This window comes from Chionomys nivalis, chromosome X (assembly GCF_950005125.1).
Source record: "Chionomys nivalis chromosome X, mChiNiv1.1, whole genome shotgun sequence".
Classification (NCBI taxonomy): domain Eukaryota; kingdom Metazoa; phylum Chordata; class Mammalia; order Rodentia; family Cricetidae; genus Chionomys; species Chionomys nivalis.
The window spans coordinates 55,607,730-55,617,727 of NC_080112.1; positions in this window are offsets into that span (position 1 = coordinate 55,607,730).

Consider the following 9,998-nt stretch of genomic DNA (forward strand, 5'->3'; position numbering starts at 1 on the left):
AAAAATACGAGAAATGTGTTCTGTATCAGGTTCACATGGGCTAGCTTTCTACTTTATACCAGAAACCTGAAAACTTCCCACCCACATACCTCTTTCACTATAACTCACCCTGGGAACTCTTGGCAAGTGAACTACAACAAGGCAAATTTCTCTTCTATCTAGAGAGTGTCTTAGATTTGAGGCTGTTGGAATGACACTGAAGGTCTCAGATAAAGTCAGAGTATAGAAGAATAATATTAGAAATCATTTCATTGTTTTTTTTATTTCAGTCATGTTTCATTCTACTACAGGTCTCTGGGCTGTCCAGTTGCCGGTTCCTAGCCATAGTGTGTGCCTCTCATAGTGTGTGCCTCATGCTAAACCAAAGAGTAGTTGGCCACCATTGCCCAAGCACAACTTGCAGACAGGATAGACTGTAGGTCGGGGTTTTGTGTCTGGGTTGATGGCCAGGTTTCTATTTCTGGAGCCTGCGGAGTAAAGTCTCATACCACTTTCATGTCCAGAATTATCAGAGAGGATTCCTTTGGCACCAGATGGGAGCAGGTTCAGAGACCCACAGCCATATATTTGCAGAGAGACTAATTTGGAGGTCTTCATACAGTTTCACCCGTAAGAGACTGGGGAACTCCAGGGATTAGAGGAAAGATTATAGCATTCAAAGAGAATGGAGGACAACAGGAGAACATGACCCAGCAAATCAGCTAAGCAGGGCTTATATGGGCCAACAGAGACTGGAGTAGCAAGCACAGAATCTGTATAGATATGTGTGAGGTCCTTTGCATATATGTAATGACTGTTTGCTTGATGGTATTGTATCCTGTTTTGTCCTATTTGGCTGTCATCCTTTGGAATCCGTCTCTTTTCTGAAGAGGAAACCTCGGTGGAGTGAATCTGTGGGAGAATGGAGGAGATAGCTGGGAGGAGTGAAGGGAAGGAAAACTGTAGTCAGTATGTATTGTATGAGAGAAGAATATTTTCAATCAATGAAAGAGGGGGGGCTTCCAATCCAGTTGTGTAAGAATTTTCTTCCAAGAAAAAAAAATAGAAGAGAATAAATGACCAAATAAATTAGTATACAAATCCCTTATAAGCACAAACAAGAATGGAGATATGTAAATACACTTCATATGAAAAGAAAAAGGAAGCTTGCCAGATTAAGTCAGGGGTTAGGTAGTTAAAAATATGTATGAACATGTATCTCATATTGGTGAGTGACACTCCGAATCCTCTCTATTGTCACCATCTGGGACAGAAGGTAATGTCAGGCAGAGATCTCTGTCAATTTCCACTTCATGTGAACCGCACAGTTCACGGCTTGGTTCTAGGCTTGCGTCTCATGGCACCACAATTGGATCTATGAGGACTGAAGATTCTTTTAATGGAGAACATTCTTTGGCTTTCCTGTCATGAACAACCTATTATAAAGCCTTGATCTTTTCACAAATTCATTCATTTATTATGTAGCCAGGAAATACCTTTTCTTCCTTCTGCCTTGTGGTGTGCAGGAGGCACAAGGCTCATGCAGAGGACATACCTTAATATAAGGATGGGACCATGGCTACTGAATGACTTAGTTGGTACATTTCACGTGGCCCAAAAATGAGCACCTGAATTCAATCCATAAGCACTCATTTTAAAATCCAGGTGCTGCGATGGTATCTTGAATCTAAGTGTTTCATAGGTGTGGGATGCCCTTCTGTAAGTTGTGAATATGTTTTATTACCTTTGTTTAGTAAATGGGATGACTGGCCAATATCCAGACAGAATAGAGCCAAGCAGGAAATCCAAGCAATCATACAGAAAGAAGGAAGGAGGAGTCAGGAGGTCACCAGCAGACTCTGGAAAAGCAGGAAGTAAGGAAACAATCCAGGAGCCTTGTTGTAAAATATCAAATAGTAGAAATGGGTTCGTTTCTAAGTAAGAACTAGTTTGTAATAAGACTGAGCCACAGGCCAAACTTTTATAATTAATGTAATTCTTTGAGTGTTTGTTCGGGAACTGGTGAGAAGGAAAGAAATCTCCTCCACTGACACATACCCTTTGGCTTAACTGGCCATCCTGACTAACCAAACTAGTGAGAGCTAACATAGAAACTCTGTCTCAACAAATAATCTGGGAAGCACTTAGTAAGACATCAAGGTCACTTCTATCCTCTACACATGTATTTGAAGACAGTCAAGTATCTTTAACATTTAACATACACTCAAAGAGGGAAGAAGTAGAGTTTCACCAGGAGGCAAGTCAGGGATACCTAGGCAGGGCCTGAAAGGACAATATCACTTAGTATCACAGAGTCAGAAAAGTCTATCTGTTTTTCATTATCACAGCATGAAACTGTAGAACAGAGGTGTCAAATGTCTCTTGTCATATCTTCCTTATGTCTAAAACAAGGACATAAAAATCCTGATTGAAAATGGCAGCCATGAGACAGCAGAAGGGGAATATCTTATACACATGGCAGTCAGAATTTCAGGTTCTCTCCATTCATTACACAACCTCTGTCACTTGAGGAGAACAGGGCTGGAGAAACCAAGTGTAAATGTAGAGACTGCAGTCCAGACAGTTTGAGAACTTGTGCATTTTGGGAACACTGTTGCTAGCTGACAGAACAGACAATACTTCATAGTGTGAGGTAATCTGAAGCCATAGTATTCCAGTCCAGCTGCAGACTTACCCCATGTCTATTTTCAGTTTTTTTTTTAAAACCTTTCCTGTGACCATGCCAAGCTTTTAGCTTAGGAATTTTAGGAGCACCTGATGATTAAAACACTAAAGAGAAGAGAGACTTGTTCCCTCCCTCCCATCCAAAAGAACAGAGGTAAAACATCACACACTGTGCAATGGCTACATAGAGAATCCAAACAAACATACCCCATTACTGGGTCAGAAGGAACATTATTGGCTTGCGCGGGAATGCATATTTGAAGAATTGTTCACCAGTGACTTAGGGCACCTCATGTTTGGGTAAGCAGACAGGATAATCCCAAAACCCAGTGGGAGAAGGAGATTATTACATATAATCTGACAAAGTTAATTCAACAAGCAGCTCACAAAACTGACCCCCGAAACATTCCTTAGCTGTTATATACAGGTAACTTTTCTGGATAGAAGCAAAATATGCATGCATGCGTTCATACATACATGTATACATACATGCATGTGTATATGAACAAAATGTCCAAAAAGGGGGAAGTGTTTGGAAGTTTGAAGATAAATTCCCATCAGATTCTAGGATAGCTTTAAGTGTGATAATTATTAACTTGCAAGTATTTGGGGGGAAGGAATATATACAGATAACTACCTATAAAGTGGCTTATCATGCACACTTTCGAAATTCTATGCAATGTTTTAAAAATAAATCACGAAGAGCAGCCTGCTTTAATTAAAGTGTGAAATATCTGTTAACAATAATAACATATATAGGTAATTCATTCTAAAAAAGAGGGTGAATTAATACACATAAAATATATGTGCTAAAAGCTGCTAAAATAAATAAATAAAAATTGTATCGATTTTATATCATACGGATAAATTATAAAATAGCTCATCTCTTTCTCTTTCCTTGTTTCTTCATGTCTCATGTCTTACTGTTTTCCTTGAGCAACTGTTTTCTTCTTTTAACTCTCTTACTTATATTACAGTGTCTTTACAATTCAAACCAGACCTAAATTTTTTTCAGCCTTAAAGCCCCAAATCTTTGGCCTGAGACGAGATCCTTAAAGTTTGGGAGGGCACTTCAGACTATAAAAGATAGCCAAGTGCAGCTAGGTCTGTGTCCCCACAACAGCATCTCTGAGGATTTATGCTGAAACCCATCTTCAAGCATTGTTGGGGAGTTTCCCTGTCTGTCATTTGAAGGACCAATCCTTCTAGACTTCAGTTCTGTTTTCCTTTGCTTTTGCTTTTCCTAACATGAAACCCATTGACTATCTGAGTGTCACTAATATCACAATAGACATTACCTAGTTCTATTCATGGTCTGCTACTGCATCTGTATAGTACCACACTGCTTTCTGAAGAATATCTTCATAAAACCTGATTCCTGCTACCTCATGTAACAGGTCTGGCAGATATAAAGATTCTAAAAAGGTATACACAAAATTGGGTATAAGGCTAATGGGGTTTTTCCAGGTATTCCATTCTGGGGAAAAGAAGAGAACCAGTCAGAGGGGTTATTTTCTCTATGTGAAAGAGATTCAAAGAATTCTAGCAACTACTTCTCAAGTCACCTTACATAGACTAAAACCCAAATACTAATGAGTCAATGATGGGTATAACCACTCCTTGACCTGGAAGGCATGGATCTTCATATATGTGGCTCCCCATTCAAATTTTGTTCTCACTTCAGTACAATGAAGAAAGACTTGAATTTATAAAATATCTTTATATACTCCACTTCCCAATATGACTGAGTTGAATCTTTGCTTTCTGCTTTTAATTTGTTTCTTTTAATTTGTGTGTTGTGAATGAATCACCAGGTGAGACTTAGCATGAGTTTGTGACCTCAGTTTACCTGCTAGAAAGCAGTCTAGGACACAATAAAAAACAATTTTCCTTCCTCAGCCATTCATAAAGAGAGAAATAGAGAGAAGTTGCGATGTCTATAGGAAAAATTTAACCTTTTGATTTTTTGTGTAACTATGCCTTTTCAACTTAAAGAAATAGGATAAACTTTCTAACTTTTTTGTAACTTGGTGCACCTAATTTAATGTACTTGTGTCATATGGCGATGATATTTGTTGTGTATATTTTAGTTGTTTTCATATATTGTTATGTCAAAGGTTTTAACACTCCCTGTTGACATCCGTTCTCTTTTTAAATTAGGTTTTGTTATGTGCTAAAATTATTATTTTGGCATGTACAGTTAAAACATATGTGCAGAATCAAATTTAATGATTTTGATCATGTCTTCAGGACTGATTAAGGCATACAGTCTTATAAATTTGAATGCAGTAACATCTTATCACCTATTGAAGTGATATCTTTGAGAATATTAAATGTTTCATAATCCTTTAATAATATATACATATATTTTGATGAGGATTTCCTTCCAAAACAAGTTGCAGCTTATATAATATGTAACATAAAATTCATTTGATTTCTTCAAAATAAAAATATAAAAATACAAACTCTAAAATTTTTATTAAGATTGGACTATATTAACTAATAGATGGGTAAGTTTACTAAAAATATCTACATTAAATTCCTTTTCATAATGAAGACTGCATAAAATGTCATCCACTGATTATGTTTAATATCTTGGTTTTTTAAAATAATCCTTTTATATAAACTATCTGCATGTTGTTATGGTTTCTGTGTGTAGTTATGGTTTATTTTTACATAATATACGTACTGTCACATTGGATTATAAGTAAAAGTTTATGTAGACTGCAATTCTTAACTTAGTTTGTGAAAGGACAAGAGAGTGAAGAGTTTCCTCAATCTTGTATTCTTGCTGAGGCCTTTTCAGGTTTAAGGAGAACTCAGTCTCCTTGTTAGAGATTCCCATGGAAAATGTCCCAACTCTATTCTAGGACCCAAGGCCAAGACACCCCAGCTAACTTACTGTAGCTTCTGCTACACTGCCGGCTTGTGAGAACATCCTTCTCTAGCTAACAGCCTATCTTGGCTTCTGTTAAGCTGCTTGTTCCTTCAAACCTTCCCCTGCAGCTGCACAGCGAGATACCAAGATGTGGGTTTTTCCTTTAAAAGTCTCTTGCTCTAACTGTTCAGTGTTATACTTGGGTGTTGAATATCTGAATGTAGCCTGAGACAGTTGGAATACAGACTTTGAATTGGTTGTAAACTGTGTCTGGGTGATCATCATTGGTATGCTCCCCCATAATATTTTGGAGATTCCCAGTAAGATCCCCATAGAGTGGACTTAGATATTTAAGGGGACTCAGGCTCCTCAGGAGTGGAGAACAGTGTACTGGCTGGAGAAGAATTTTAGTGGGTGTGCATCTTGAGATCTTATAAGGTCCTCTCATGTACCACTAAAAAGAGCTATGGATATTTCCTACTGCTTGTGTGTTTAACACATTTATAAATATATAAATATATATATATATAATGTATGATGTATATAATAATGTACCTACTATTCTCCAATCTATTTGGCACACAGGAATATGTGGATGGTAAGAAAGAAGTTTTCTACTTAAATGTATAATTCAGAAACGTAGAAATAATATTAGAATTTTTTTATTACTCAGATACACATTCGAAAATAATATTTTTATTCATAATAAATTTATTTTTATTTATATAAATTTGTATAAATTATATAAAATAAATTTATATAAATTTATAATGAATATTATTATAATATTTTCAGTCACAAAGATAGCTAATTTTAGTCCTCAGAATAATTTCAAAACAAAGTGGTGAGGCAGGACCGGGTGGCGGAGGCACCGGCAGGCAGGCCCAGGCGTCGGAGGCACCGGGAGGCAGGCCTAGGCAGCGGAGACACAGGCGCGCAGGCAGTCCCGGGTGGCGGAGGCACCGGCAGGCAGGCCCTGGTGGCGGAGGCACCATCAAGCAGGCAAGTCCGGGCGGCGGAGGCACCGGCGGGCAGGCAGGCCCGGGCGGCAGAGGCACTGGATGCAGGATAGTGCAGGCAAGAAACAGTGAAGCCCACACTGAGAGCAGATTGCCCCGCTACAATTAAATCAAACCCAATAGATAGCAACGGTAAGAGGAGATGGGCAGACGCCAAGGCAAGAATTCACCCAACAATCTGAAAAACAACATGAAAACACCAGGACCCAATGATCTTACAACACAAGGACTTGAACACCCTAACACAGGAGAAGAGGAAAAAACTGACTTTTTGAAAGCAATAGAGTCCCTTAAACAACATGTAAAAAATGCCCTCATAGAAATGGATGAGAAGTATAACAAAAAGTTTGAAGAAATGAGTAAATACGTAAATGATACCCTGGGAAGCCAAGAAAAAAAACGATCAAACAGGTAATGGAAACAGTCCAAGAATTGAAAACTGAAATGGAAGCAAGGAAGAAAACACAAACTGAGGACCAGCTGGATATGGCAAATATAGGTCAACGAGCAGAGACTACAGAAACAAGCATAATCAATAGAATACAAGAGATAGAAGAATCTCAGATTCTGAAGACACCATAGAGAAAATAAACGGACTGATCAAAGAAAACACCAAAACCAACAAATTCTCATCACAAAACATTCAGGAAATATGGGACACAATAAAAAGACCAAACCTAAGAATAATAGGGATAGAAGAAGGAGAAGAGGCACAGCTCAAAGGTCCAGAAAACATTTTTAACAAAATTATGGAAGAAAACTTCCCCAACATAAAGAAAGATGTTCCTTTGAATATTCAAGAAGCATACAGAACACCAAACAGACTGGATCAAAAAAAAAAAAGTCCCCTCACCATATAATAATCAAAACACAAAATATACAGATTAAAGAAAGAATATTAAGAGCTGCAAAGGAAAAAGGCCAAGTAACTTATAAAGGTAAACCGATCAGACTTACACCTGACTTCTCTATGGAAACCATGAAAGCCAGAAGGTCCTGGATAGAGGTACTACAGAAACTAAGAGACCATGGATGCAAACCCAAACTACTATACCCAGCCAAGCTATCGTTCACTATCAATGGAGAAAACAAGTCATTCCAGGATAAGAACAAATTTAAACAATACGTTGCCACAAATCCAGCCCTACAGAAAGTAATAGAAGGAAAATCACAACCCAAGGAATCCAACATTGCCAACACTGCCTACAATAACCCAGGCATCTAGCGACCCTTCAACAGCACAACTCAAAGAAGGGACACACACAAACTCTTCTCCCAAAAGCAATAAGAATAACCAGAGTTAACAACCACTGGTCATTAATATCACTTAATATTAATGGTCTCAACTCACCAATAAAAAGGCACAGGCTAAGAGATTGGATACGAAAACAGGATCCAACAGTCTGCTGTTTGCAAGAAACTCATCTCAACCACAAAGACAGGCATCTACTCAGAGTAAAGGGTTGGGAAAAGGTTTTTCAAGCAAATGGTCCTAAGAAAAAAGCAGGTGTGGCCATACTAATTTCTAACAAAACTGACTTCAAACTAAAATCAATCAGAAGAGATTGAGAGGGACACTTTATACTCATAACAGGAACAATTCAGCAGGATGAAGTCTCAATCCTGAATATCTATGCCCCTAATACAAAAGCACCCACTTATGTAAAAGAAATACTGCTAAAACTCAAGGCAAACATCAAATCACACACACTAGTAGTAGGAGACTTCAACACACCTCTCTCACCAATGGACAGGTCAATCAGACAGAAAACTAATAGAGAATTAAGAGAATTGTTGGAGGTAATGAATCAAATGGACTTAACAGACATCTATAGAACACTCCACCCAAATAGGAAAGAATACACCTTCTTCTCAGCAGCTCATGGAACCTTCTCGAAAATTGACCACATACTTGGAAACAAAGGAAACCTCCACACTACAAAAAAATATCAGTGTCCACCTGTGTCTTATCAGATCACCACAGATTAAAGTTAGAAGGCACCAACAATGCTACCCCCAGAAAGCTGACAAACTCATGGAAACTGAACAGTCAACTACTGAACCACACCTGGGTCAAGGAAGAAATTAAGAAAGAAATTAAAGTCTTCCTTGAATTTAATGAAAACCAAGAGACAACATACTCAAACCTATGGGACACGATGAAGGCAGTGCTAAGAGGAAAGTTCATAGCACTAAGTGCCCACTTAAAGAAAACAGAGAAAGCATACATTGGGGACTTAACAGCACACCTGAAAGCTCTAGAAAAAAAAGAAGCAGACGCGCCCAGGAGGAGTAGAAGACTGGAAATAATCAAACTGAGGGCAGAAATCAACAAAATAGAAACACAGAAAACAGTCCAAAGAATCAATGAAACAAAAAGTTGGTTCTTGGAGAAAATCAACAAGATTGACGAACCCCTGTCCAAACTAATTAAACGACAGAGAGAGAACACGCAAATAAATAAGATCAGAAATGAAAAGGGGGACATAACCACAGACACAGAGGAAATTCAGAGAATCATTAGATCTTAATACAAAAGCCTGTATGCCACAAAACTGGAAAATGCAAAAGAAATGGACACTTTTTTAGATAAGTACCATATACCAAAGCTAAACCAAGACCAGGTGAATGATCTAAATAGACCTGTTAGTCGCGAAGAATTAGAAACAGTTATCAAAAAATCTCCCTTCCAAAAAAAGCCCAGGACCAGATGGTTTCAATGCAGAATTCTACCAGAACTTCCAAGAAGAGCTAATACCTATACTTCTTAATGTATTTCACAATATATAAACAGAAGAGTCATTGCCAAATTCCTTTTATGAAGCTACAGTTACCCTGATACCAAAACCACACAAAGACCCAACCAATAAAGAGAATTACAGGCCTATCTCACTCATGAACATCGACGCAAAAATTCTCAATAAAATACTGGCAAACCGAATCCAAGAACACATTAGAAAAGTTATCCATTATGATCAAGTAGGCTTCATTCCAGAGATGCAGGGCTGGTTCAAAATATGCAAATCTATCAATGTAATCAACCATATAAATAAACTGAAAGAAAAAAAACATATGATCATTTCATTAGATGCTGAAAAAGCATTCAACAAAATTCAACACCCCTTTATGATAAAGGTCTTGGAGAGATTAGGGATACAAGGGTCATACCTAAATATAATAAAAGCTATTTACAGCAAGCCGACAGCTAACATTAAATTAAATGGAGAAAAACTCAAAGCCATCCCACTAAAATCAGAAACATGACAAGGATGTCCACTCTCTCCATACCTCTTCAATATAGTGCTTGAAGTTCTAGCAATAGCAATAAGACAACATAAGGGGATCAAGGGGATCCATATTGGAAAGGAAGAAGTTAAGCTTTCATTATTTGCAGATGATATGATAGTATACATAAGCGACCCCAAAAACTCTACCAA